General features: G+C 38.5%; 1 long non-coding RNA gene across 4 annotated transcripts; it reads left to right on the top strand.

The window, feature by feature from the left end:
- Nucleotides 1-1,123: 1,123 nt before the first annotated feature.
- LOC132630878 (uncharacterized) lies at nucleotides 1,124-13,129 on the top strand. 4 transcript variants are annotated; one of them, XR_009578721.1, is made up of 5 exons: nucleotides 1,124-1,839; nucleotides 11,725-11,859; nucleotides 11,975-12,117; nucleotides 12,221-12,672; nucleotides 12,747-13,129. It is a non-coding gene; the product is annotated as an uncharacterized LOC132630878 (long non-coding RNA). The 4 variants fall into 4 exon arrangements; XR_009578720.1 differs by having other exon boundaries at nucleotides 12,221-12,348; nucleotides 12,602-13,129; XR_009578722.1 differs by having other exon boundaries at nucleotides 12,221-12,328; nucleotides 12,399-13,129.
- Nucleotides 13,130-13,512: the final 383 nt, after the last annotated feature.

Raw genomic sequence — 13,512 nt, forward strand, 5'->3', positions numbered from 1 at the left:
TGATATGGCCTAGAAGACTGGCCGGCACCCCTCGAACTAGAACCACCATAACTCCCAATCTTCTCTACCTCTTCTCACCACTCTCTCCAAATGCCTGGGCCTTAGCGGCCTCGACTAAAGAAGTATGCTCAATGATGGATTGGAAGGAAGCCCCCATAGCCTCTATCTAAAGGCATGGAATCTGAAGAGAACCGACGAGCCCATCAACAAAGCGCCGAATCCGATCAGGCTCAGTAGGAATCAAAGGGCCTAAATAACGGGCCAGATGTTGACACCTAATTTTTGACCTCCCATAATTTATTTTATTTTCTCAAAGTACTTGAATATTAAATGGGGTAATATATGTTTTCTTTTAGAAAATCAAGATGATTTTATAAACTATGCAGATAATATTTTACCTTTATTGTTGTGTAAAGTAATTTCTATAATAAATCATTTGAAAATTATTTCACAGTAATTAATGATGCATTTCACTAATTTCAACCAGAAAATAGTGTAAAATAGTTATTTATTTAATTGTGCAATCATCAGAAATTAATCAGCAAAAATTTACCCCATTTTTATCCAAGGAAATTGATTGATTGAGGCAAATAATCATTTTTACCCCCAAAATTTTATTTTTGCATACTCCATTATTGTGGACGATTCTCAAACTAATTATAATTGATTTAGATGAATTAATTATGATTACATTTGTAAATTGCCTATTATGTGTTTAATTACGGCTACACTTGAAATAATCAATTAGTTAGCCAAATGGGGCCACAATTCAAAAATAGCAAATTCATGCTTTAGTTCAATTAAGGCCATCCCTGTAAATTTAATATTTTTTGTGAAAATCAGTCATTTTTTTAAATTAATTGGTTGTTTAGTTTCAATTTAACAGCAAATCAATCTCTTAAATTGTCTTTTTTTTTTTTTTTTTTTTTTTTTTTTATGTACCTACTAATTCTTTCCTTTTTGTTCTGTTGCGTTAGTGTGTGTATATATATATCTATATACAATATACACATATTTGGGCTGCCCATTTCAAAAGGATCGAGTCCAGCCCAACAAAGGCCAGACCCGTCCCAAGTCCCAAATAAGAGAAAGGATCCCCTTTGCCATTTTTAACACCCAAACGACCCTTTAGGCGCCTCTCTTCCCTCCCCATTTCCCAAACCCTAGCGCCGCCCCTCTTCTCTTTCTCTCTCTTCGCATCATCAGTGCCATTTTTGGCAAAATTGCAGATGTACGGTGCTTTTCCAAGTCTGGTGTAGCCAGATTGAGCAAAGCATTAAATGCTCCCACTCGTTTTTGCATACCTCCACCCAAACACGGTATTATCCCTCTATTTTCTTCACCTTTTTTACATTTCAGCAGTAATATATCTGCAAGTCTTTAATTATTTTTGGTTGTTTGTGGTTTGAATGGACGAATCTCATTGGTTCAAGAAGAACTGAATTGATCGATCATTTGAGGGAAAAATCCGACCCTCCGTGCTTTATTTTTACTTGAATCGTGGCCATTGAGGCCTGAATCGAGACTTGGTATGCAAAATTCGCACCTTGTCCCACATCGGCGAAAATTGGGATTTTCACTTCAATTTGGGGTTATAAATAGAACCCATAGATTACATTATTGAACAAGCTTGAACACCCTTGATTGAGTATTCTGATATATTCACTCGAGTTACTCGAAATACCTAATTTTAGAGCATTTTAGCTTTAGAATTTTAAGAGTTTGAATTATTTAATTGTAAAAGTTTTATTTGTTGTTCTTGTGTGGAGTTGTGGTTGGTTTTGATCGGGGAAACAAGCTCTCCAAGTCCAATTCTCCACCAGGCTGCACTGAAAAAATGTAATACTCTATTCCCTTTTATATTTTTTTCTCTTTTCTGCAGTTTTATGTGCTTTGTGCTCTGTTGTTTTTGATTAATTTTGCCTTATCAAGCCCATCTTTAGATTAGTTCAGTTAGGTGCTTAGTATTTAGGCTTTGTTTAGTTTAGTGACCATGCTTAGTCTAGTTTAACCTAGTTTAACCTTATTACTTGCTTGGCATAGCATTCATGGCTTGACTAGCACAGTTATCATGATTCAGTTAAGCTTCAGTTTGTTTACCCTGTTCTAAGTATGATGTTAATTTCTTATTTAATCTAGTGGACATATTAGTGAGAGGCCAATCTCCGGCTGCTGTGTTAAGCTGTGGTAGCCACTATATTTGAAAGCAGTGTTGATTTCTCTTTCTCTGTCTAGTTTATTTGCTAGGTGTCTGAATGTAGGGTCAGTCCTCTCCCATCTTCAATACTCATCTTTTTTATAGTCATTACAGTGTGCATATCCTGTTTTGTGTGCTCAGTTTGGTATCTTCATATGAGATGGGAAGTGTATATTCTGTTCTTCTATTTAACTCATGGTTGCTTCTGTGTGTAGTGTGATGCTGTCGTCCTACCTATTTGTTTGGTTTGACCATTTTTATATCTAATGCTTGCATCCTAGTTAATTATCCATCCCTATCCTGATTAGATTGCAATACTGGACCCTGCTACTTCATTAACCCAACCTTGTATGTTTGTCTAAAATTGTTAGATTCATAGTGTCTGTAATCCATTATGTTGATTAGTTCCTTGGGTTTTGTGTAGTTGACTCACTACATTTGGTTGTATGGCTGGCTTATAGGCTTGTTAGTTAACCCATCATGCTTGGCCATAAGATTGCTCTATTTGTTTGTCCATATTATCATGCCTAATCCAAAACTTATATTGTTTAGATGCAATCTGGGTACTTTGTTGAATCTGTATACTGCTATAGAACTTTAATATATTTTGTCTAAGCTGGATACAAATTTGTGCACCATAAAGTGATTTGCATTTGATTTTGCGCAGGAATAGACACTATAGTATACTTAGTAAAAAGGGTTGTATATCTCCAAAAGTGCTAGCCTCCCTTGTGGGATCCTGAACATGCCTAAATATTACAAGTTTCATGTATAAGAGTTCTTTTATGCCTCTGTCTACTTCATGTCTGCCTAATTCTAAAGTGTATACATGTGTGTATTGTAAGTATACCCTAGTCAATTACCTTAGTGAGGAGGTTAGTTTGGTCATTATAGATCAAGTTTGAACCCTCCCCGATGTTAGCCATGTCTGGGATTCCTAGAAATCCCTTGGAACTTGTGCAACATCGGGAAGACGAAGACAAGAGCTTTCTATTATTGACCCTTCATGCATCCTCATAGAGGTGTATACCACTGTATACTGCAGTATACGCTGCATGTTTGCCTGCTATTAGTCCTCTTGGACTCTCAACATTTGATGATCATTTGATTGTTGGGCCTAAAGCCCATTGCTGTTAACACTCTAATTTACTTGGTGTATATTGTTATGTATATAAGTTATTAATTTGACTTTTTTTTTTGAAAAAAAAACCTCTCGCTGCATTTCCGGGTCTTTCTCTTCCATACAGGAATTGGGTTGTGGCCCAATTTCAAAGCTGATCGTGGCTGAGTACACATATGTAAGAGAAGCTAATATTCGAAGGCCCAGCTATGGGTGAAAATAAGCATTAATGGGGCAGGTAGCCCATTAGTAATTGAAATTCTTCCTCTTTCTTCATCTTATTTGTTGCATGGGTTTTTGTAAAATTAAACCTTTACATTAGTGAAGCCTTATGAGATGTAGATCTAGGGTCACCACCTAGTTAATTAAGTAATCAAGGTAAAAATAAGTCTTAATCCATCAACTTTGGTTTTCAAATAATTGGCCTCTTAAGAACATGAACATTTTGCTAAGCATAACGACTTTGGGATAAGGGCAACAAAGTGATTTTTTTCAAACTAAAACTTGTGTTGAAATTGCGTAAGAGTTTTGTACAAAGGGGATCATTTGGGAAACTGAAAACAACAATGTAGATATTAGACGGAAAAAAACGACATTTTTGTAACCCTTTGAGACAAAAGTGCATGTTTGCAGAACTGAATATTTGGGCCTGGAAGTCCACCCAAAAACTAGACCAAAATCAATTATTTTTATTTTTTGAAAGAGGCATGTTTTTTGGGCTGCGCTTTTTTGAAAAAACTGGGCACATTTTTTAATCTATTAGACCTGATGAACTTGGGCTAAAAAACTGGATTTTTATCTTTGGACTGAAGCTGGAAAATTGGACTTTACATGGAAAAATGACATTTTGTGAAGGCCAGCCTCTTGGGCTAAATATTGTGACATTTTGTGGACTAAATTGCTCGGACTGAAGATGGAATTTGGGCCTGATTTGAGGTTGGATGAATCTGGTTATGAGAACTATGGTTGGACTTATTAAGCGTCACTTAAAGTGGACTTAATAAAAATGGGCTTTTATGTGTGTGTGTATCAAAACGGGAATATATCCCATATTTTCTATAAAATCCGTAAGTACTAAACACATTTCGTTTGGACTAGAATAGTAGCGACTCTATTTGGCAGCGATCCCGGATGTGTCCTAGTCCGGAAACGAAGTGGGTTGAACACTTACGCAGATTTTTCTAAACCAAAACCCCTTATTTATAAAGGGATTTCTTGCATAATTTTTTCTAAAAAAGGGAGATAATAAACATGAAAAATGCTATATTTTGCGGAAAACTTTAACACATAACCAAATAAATAAACCTTGCAGTGAAGCTCGTAGGTCAGCTGTATTCTATGGATCCTTAATACTAGGGTGCTTAAAACCTTCCCTGGGGGATCACCAGAACTCTTACCTCGAACTCTGGTCCAAAAAGACTTTTTCTCGGTCTAAAAAACTCTTTAAACCCGGTTCTCCTAATTTTCCTTTTGAATAAATTAGGTGGCGACTTTAAATACAAATATGCAATTTAGAGCACCAATAACCTCTTAGTAGCTTTTATTCCTTAACTCGTGCAAAAGTGAACAGTAACACCTGATACAGATACCGAGTCACAGAGGCCTCTACAAACGGACCCTCTGCTGTAGATGTAGAAACTCCTCCCTATGCGTCTCTCTCACTGCCTGGGGCACATACTTCTCAACGAAGGCCCGATGGAACTGTGTCCAAGTCAGGGGAGGAGAACCCTCAGGTCTGGAGACAACAAAATACTGCCACAAGTCTTCACATCACCGCGAAACTGCTAGGACACATAGTCAACTCCATGGGACTCTACGATCCCCATCCCATGTAACAACTCATGCATATCCAAGATGAACTCATAAGCGTCCTCTCGAGAAGTACTTGAGAATCTCGGCAGCTCCAATTTCCTAAAACTCCCAACTAGGTCCTGATCAGTCAAGGTCATAACAGGGCCCGCCACAAGTCTAAGGCCTGCCACAGGTCTAAGATCAACCCTTGGGGCTGGCACTGCATCAATTCGGGGAGCCCTAGCTGCAGCGGGGTGTGCTAGTCGAGTAGGTCTCTGCTCAGAGGTCTGCGCCTCAACTCTAGTCTGTGAACCTCTGGCCGGAGTAGTAACACCAGCTGCAGCCTGCTGAGCATTTAGACGGAGTAGAACGCGAGCCATAGTATCCAACATAGGCTGCTCTGAAGTGATCTCGGGCTGTGTTCGTGCTGGTGCCACATCATCCTCGGCGGCCTGGTCTCGAATCTGCTGATCCTCAGGCTCTGGAGACGGAGATCTCTCGCGCCGCTACCCTACTGCAAGAGCCCTACCCCTGGCTGGGGCAGCCCCACGGCCTCTAGCTTTATTGCCCCCTCTGGCTGTTCCTTGCCCTCTGGTGCCAGCCGTAGCTGCGGGCTCTGGCACTTGGTCTCGAGTTATAGTATCTCGAGTCCTCACCATCTGTGAGAGAAGAGATAAGAGTCAGATACCAATTAGAATAAAGTAGCACGAAAGAAGGAAAGAAAGTGAAATTTCCTAAATGTCCTATAGCCTCTCGTAGATAAGTGCAGAGCTCATCATACCGATCCACAAGACTCCACTAGACATGCTCTTATAGATTGGGTAACCTAGGGCTTTGATACCAACTTGTCACGATCCAATCTAGCTAAGTCGTGCGGGCACCTACCTTTCTCACCTCAGTAGGCGAACCCTTATCCCAACAATCTCAAATACATGAAATAATAATTAAGTAAGCGAAAGAAATAGAAATACTAAGTCTGACATAATAAGAGATAGCATATGTTGAATACATCAAAACCACCACAGAAATTTGTCTAGTCATACAAGAGCAACTAGCTAGAATCTACAAGTCTGAAAATATCAATAATACATCAATAGTCTGAATATGTCTTGGAATAACAAGTAAGATATAAAATAAGGAAGAATCTTCAAGGCGGCGGACGTCCTAGAGCTCACCCGGAAAGACTCTAAGAAGCAGCTCTCGAAACTCAATCAGCCAGAAGAAGCGAAGGTAGATCCCACCTGGAACTCTGCATTCATAAAAGAATGCAGCAAGTGCAGGTCAGTTCAAACAACAAGTATTGGTAGATATGATAGGCCGACTAAGTTTAGCTAACACATATCAAGTCAATAAAGTAAGATAAATAGGTAAATCAATAAAGTATAAGTCAAACACGAGCCAGAATCCAAGTACACGTCTTCACCTATGTTTAGCATCTAAACCCATTTGTGTCAAGTCTCAAATACTCAGTCCGAAATCGTATATCACAAATACATCACAAGAATATCACAATAAAAGCAATATTGCAATGCAATGCAGTAATGTATGAAATGAGAATGCAATGCAATATTGTGTACATATGTACTCCGGACGGAAATCTCCAGGTCTCGGTAGCACAACGCATGGGAGACCCGCGAGTCCATGTATCTCACGGTTCTGGCAACAACCTCGATACAGCTACCTCACGATTCCGACAAAAACCTTGGCAATCGCTACACACAACCTCAATTCCGGGACAACCATCGGATATTGGTCCTCACGTCACTCTCATCCAACTGATCCCAGCGCATCATAGTGTTTCCTCAAGTATCATCAATGTATCAATAGTATATCATGGAGGATGAGAATGCGTGCAATGTATGAGTTCAATGTTAATAATTATATCAATATCACAAGTACCATGCATGGGCGCACTAACAATATCATGAAAAGGCTACACAATAAGCCATAATAGAATACTATCCTCGTATCAAACGTCAAAAGGTAAGATACAACAAAATCACGATCAAGATATATCAATAGTGTCCAGTATATACTATTTTCACATGGCATCAAGCCAACAACAATAGAACGTGGCTAACCCCAATCACACAACAGGGCCCAACCTAAGACAATACCCAACCCAACTTCATACCTGAAGGTTTACATGTTTTCTCTGACAATATCATCTAAATATATGTTTCGCTAAACAAAGTCTCACCATAGGGTAAACCGTAACCTACCTGGAAGGCCGAACAACAATATCACCAACAATCACACCTTAGCCTTTCCTTTCCTTTGAGCCTCGAGATCAAGAAAGTATAAGAATATTCGAATCATGGAATTAGAATCAAGATGAACATCAAACAAACCCTACTTCTATTCAAGAACTAAATCCCCAACCTATGGAGTAGGGTTTATGAACTAGAAGGGTGAAATTAGGAATCTAAAGGTCCCAACATGAAATTAAACCTCTAGGTGATCAATTCTCATCAATAGCAAGCTAGAATAATCAACAATTCACTCAATTTCGGATTCTAGGCAAAACCCCCAAATTTAGGTATAAACCCTAACTTCTAATTCTATGAATTAGCCACTAATTAGGAAGAAGTTATGAAATAAAGGATTCTAATCATCAATTCAATGCTTAAAGAGGCTAACCCAACCAACAATTCATGATTTAGAAGCCTAGAAGGAATAACTCCTCAAACCCACTTTTAACCTTCAATCACTTAATGAACTATCAAGATAAATGGATTCTAAGGTGATTAAGGACAATGGAATAATAAAGGGATTAGTGTTACACCTCGGAAATTTCATGTCGTTGTGCTATGAATAAACTAACATAAGCTTAAGGTGAACATGAAGTTCTTACAGCTATAAGAAGGGTATTGGCAACTTTAAAGTACATACGATCAGATTTTTAAGTTATATGAGTTAGTGAAACTAAGTTCATCAACGGGAGCGAAGTATAAGTCGTGCTTGGGGAAGATTTCATAATTATCGAGCTAACGGATATTTAGCAAGACCTTGAGGATGAGTTATAAGGTTCGTTAGATCATTGAGGAAGTGATAAACAAGTGCCAAGAAGGTGTCACGAGGATTGGAATTTAAACGAATCAATGAGGACAAATCCGGAAAAATTATGGATTGTACGGTCATATATACGGACCGTATAATTTATACAGCCCGTATACCTATCCGTAGAACCCTTCCAGAGAGGGATGAGATTTTGGAGGACATATACGGTCCATTACACGGACCATATAATTTATACGGTCCATATAATAGGCCGTAGATTTCGGTCGGGTCAGAATTTCTTTCTCCATATATGCACGACCCTTCTTTTTTCCCTCATTTTCCACTTCTTCCACACTCCAAAAGAGCCTAGAACCTTCCTCTAAATATACCAACCCAAATTTAAGGAGAGATCAAGGATCAAGAGGTCTATATCAAGAGAATCAAGTGCGAAATAACTCACTAGAGTTCGTAGAAGTCCAGAATTCCATTGGTATTGAAGTTGGGGTTTCTCTCAAGTGAAGAATACCCCATTCAAGGTCATACTTATATGGATATAGGTGAGTTTTACAATTGTTTCATGCTATTAATGGTATTGAGTAATTGAAGAGCTTAAATTAGGAAGGAAAATATGGGATATGGGCTATGGGCTATGGGCTATGAGCTCAAATATGCAAATAATGGTATGTTGAGTTGAAAGATCGTTTGAGTTATGATTCATGGTGTAATATGAGTATAATCTTGTTACGAATGACGCTAATGATGTTGAGGAAGTATTATATAAATGATGAATATGATATTGTAATATAGTTATGGTTATGGAGGTTTTGGAAGTGAATTTCGGGAAGTCGAATAATGTCTAACTCGAAGGAATTTGTGTAGTATGATATTATGGGTGGTGTTATGAGGTTTGGGAACTGTTTTATTATATGGGAAAAGTTGTCGAAACAAAGGAAATGCTGCCCAATTTTCATTAGCCCTTAGTCGTTTTAGTTTAAGCTTAAGTATACTTCCGATTATCTGATTTAGTACGAACCCTTTTGTATGTAGAATCGTGAGTCCGGAAGGAGAGCGCTTAGCCGATATAGTTAAGGAGATGTAAAGATATGTAAGGCTAGTCCCCTTCCTTCATAAGGCATGACTCTTATATTCTATTTTCCATATTTTCCATGACCTCATTATATCCCAAAAGCTGAAAGTTCATGATTCTCAAGAGTCTCTTATAACCTAGAGATGAGTTATGTTTTACGATAATGATGATGATAATGATGCTATGTTAGAGATTTATGAGAGGATGTTATTATGAGTTTGATAACCCTATTTTCTTATGATTTCATTGATGTTATTTCTTGTTGTTGTCTCACCTTATGCTATTAGTTTCTTCGAGGTGAGACGTAGCGATGATGATTGTTCCATAATATAAATCGGAGGTTACCGACCTTACGTCACTCCGATAAGGTTGTAGCTTTTATTTGGGCTCTCATGCATGCTACTTATATTATATATATATATATATATATATATATATATATATATATATATATATATATATATATATATATATAGAGAGAGAGAGAGAGAGAGAGAGAGAGAGAGAGGACATGGGGAAAGGTGAGGCGTTATATACGCATAACCACTTGATTAGTTGGCATATTATGATATCGTTCTGAACACGGGATGCCCGAACCGGGGATATATGGATAAATGGATCGGACCATTCGTTCCGCGGCAATATATCGATATGTGATGAATAAATGGATAAATGGATCGGGCTGCACGTTCCGCAGCAATATATGATATGATATGATGTTGTTTATTATATAAGCTTGCATGCATGACTCCGCCTTAAGAAGCAATTAGTCCCACTTTATCTTTTATTCTCTTATTTCTTTATTATGTTAAAATGCATGCCTTACATACTCAGCTCTGGGTACCCGTCATGGCCCTCTAGTCGGGTCGTGACAATTAGAAGAACTTACCACCAAGAATTTCCTCCAAGAATATCCTACAATTGCTCCCAATAGCCCAGATTTCGGAATAGTAATAAATGAGGGACTTAGGGCATTTAACACTTCATTTATTGACTTAACTACCCGACACTCGCTTCCGCGGCCATTAGGCAGCTTCAGTGTCACCGCTTTGGCGGTCCCTTGACCCCTATAGCGGTCAAGCCAGAATTGCACAGGACGCTCTAGCGGCAGGGTGACCGCTATAGCGGTACCGCTGCCGTGGTGCTGGTGCTGCCAAAACGGGCACCAGACACCAGAAAAGTCTCCAAGTTTTGACAACTCAACTCGAATTTTCGACTAACTCCTGAGGCGATCTGCTCACATACCAGATATGCAGACATACACAAAAACACTCTACGAATGTACTCGTGGCCTCGGAATTCCCAACGGAGGTCTCGTTGACCGAGTCAACCCCCGATATCTCAATTCCAACTTCCCAACTCAAGTCCCAAAATGCACCCGAGTGCATTGGGAACCGAACCAGATATGCACACAAGTTCTAAATGATCATCCAGACCTCTCGAAATCGATGAATTTTTTAGAAAGATCCGTTTACCAAAAAGTCAACTTTGAGTAACTCCTTTTCGCTTAAAGCCAAATTTTCCCAAAAAGTCACCCAAATCAAATCCGAACACCACGAGAAGCGTGTCAACAGTCCCCTAGAGTCAAAAGTGAGCTAGCAAGCTTGGGGAAAGGTCAGAAAGTGTCGAAAAGACTATAACGACCAAGCGGGTCGTTACACCAGAAATTACCGCACCCCAATTTAAGGATATTTTCTTTTACCGAACTCAAGGCCACCACTAGAAAATTTAGCAATGATACGGTGCTGGGGGGCGGTGGTTTGGGAAAGTTTACAAGGGTTGGCCTGATGAGTGGGCTTCTTCCAAGAGTGGTCGCACTGTAATTGTTGTTAAGAAATTGAGTTGTGAAAGCTTCCAAGGCTTTGAAGAGTGGCAGGTGATTCCTCTGTCCTAAATATGTAAACTCCTTTAAGTTTTGTTAATTGGCGCTAAGCTTGCTTTGTTTTAATATAGATGCAATTACTCTCTTCTTTATTGTCTGCGTGAGCGACATATCAATTCTCTGGCAAAGAGAAATTCCTTGAACTCTCTGGCACTTATTGTCATTCTCCAGAAATAGAACAGTGACCAGTATGATTATGCTAATATTTAGTTGGGTGAATGGTCTAGGATCTTTGTTTGCACTCTTGGTTTTGTTGTACAGTGTTTGTGGTACATGTTTTCTAAAGCACCTTTCTACTTGTTGATTCGGCAGGCTTAGTGAATAATCAATTTTGGATGCAGGCAGGCCACTGCCATCTATCCCATTGCATTTCATTGTCTCGCTTTTTCAATTCGTATACCCTCCACTTCATTGAAACTTGTGATCTTATGTCTTCTACTAACTTTAGCAGATTGATTACAATCATTATTACCAACATCTTTGGGCACAGGTTTTCCTTTCTGCTAAGTAACCCAACTTTAGTTGGTTACTGAGTAGACCTCGAATTTATTCTAAATATTTAAATGTGAAAATTATTCCATTGTTGGTATCTGCTAGTAAATTTTTCCAAGGTTCTCTTGTAAATTTCATTTCATTTGTTTATGCAGTCTGAGATGAGATTTCCTGGAAGACTTTCTCATCCTAACTTGGTCAAACTCTTGGGATACTGCCAAGAAGATAAAGAACTACTTCTGTCTATGAGTTTATGCAAAAGGGCAGCTTGGACAACCATCTTTTTGGAAGTAAGAGATGATCTATATGTTCTCAATAATATATAGATATTGTCGATTAAAGCAGCGATGAATGTGCCTACTTCATGCTCCACCTAAACATATTTGTTCCCTTCGGTTTGCTTAGGGCGCTCTGCTTCTTTGTCACTTCCATGGAATGTAAGGCTTGACATTGTGATTGGCGCAGCTCGAGGCTTGGCATTCCAACATGCAACAAATGAGCAAGGCATGTACATAAACCTCAATGCCTCGAATATTTTACTTGATGGTGTATGTTTGCTTTTCTTCTCCCTCAAATTATTGTCATATAGTGGCTTAAAGCAAGTAATATAGAGATCACAAACTGATGCCAGTTAATTATTTGGTTAAACAGAGACCCTTTTCTTACTGGGCACGTTTCTGGCTTACACTCACTGTTTCGCCTAAAGTTTTGGAGCTCTTGATCACGAAGTGACAAAACCGGACTAGCGGACCTATAACAGTGAGAACATTAGCGAGAAGGTTATTAGAAAAACAGTTTCATGACATTCTTTAATTCCTTTCTGTTTCAGTCTTACAATGGGACAACATGGATAAAGGGAATGGATGGTTATGCTGTTCCTGAGTAGCTTGCAACAGGAACTTGGAATCTGTTGGGCTTCTGCACTTGGAAGTTCTACTTTTCCTGAATCAGATCTTGTGCTTACAGGTTTAAACATATAGAGTCAAATCCGAATAAATGTTTGTTCATACTTCTATTATCATTTCTCAACAGGACACTTACACGTGAAGAGCGATGTCTTCGGTTTCGGTGTCGTTTTAGCGGAAATGCCAACAGGTCTACAGGTAATAGACCCAAACCGCCCAAGCCACAAGATTAATCTGATTGAATGTATTAAGCCACATTTATCTGATCGAAGGTAGTTGAAGGACAAGATGGATTCGCGGCTGGGAGGAATATATCCATCCATAGCTGCAGTACGAATAGCACAACTGGCACTGTCATGTCTTGGACATGAACCTAAAACCAGACCATCAATGAAGGAAATTGTTGAGAAACTAGAACAGATTGAGGCTGAGGGTGAAAGACCCAAGAAGGATTGAATAAGTTCCAACCATCAGACTGTGGTCAGCAATCCATCTCCACTTAATCCAAGGCACGATGTAAACCGAGCCTATCCACTCCCTAGAAGAGAAAAATGAATATGATACTACTTTTTTTATTTATTTATTTTATATTAAAAGTGGGAAGACTTTGAATCAAAAGTTAAATTAACAAAAAACTATCAAAATTTGAGTGACATTTTTACCCTTAAGCAAAAAACAGTATATTAATTAGTACTCCAAGACGTTTCATATAATAGTATTCCTCTGTCTTAAAATATTTATCGCATTTTTCATTCACACGCCCATTAAAAAAGCATTTATAAGGGTAAAATTTTGACTATTTTACCCTCTTGACATATTTCATCATGTTCTCTCTTCTCAATAAATATTTATTCCATTAATAATGAAACCTCTTAAATGTTGGTGTGAACTCATAAAATCAGTCAATTGATTTAATTAATACAAAGGGTAAAAGTGTAAAAAGTTACATAATTTTATCTTGGATAAATAAAACGACAAATATTTTGAGACGGAGGGAGTAGCATTGATTCAATATTGATCGACAAGCAGCAAAACTGT

Source organism: Lycium barbarum, chromosome 3 (genome assembly GCF_019175385.1).
Source record: "Lycium barbarum isolate Lr01 chromosome 3, ASM1917538v2, whole genome shotgun sequence".
Taxonomy (NCBI): domain Eukaryota; kingdom Viridiplantae; phylum Streptophyta; class Magnoliopsida; order Solanales; family Solanaceae; genus Lycium; species Lycium barbarum.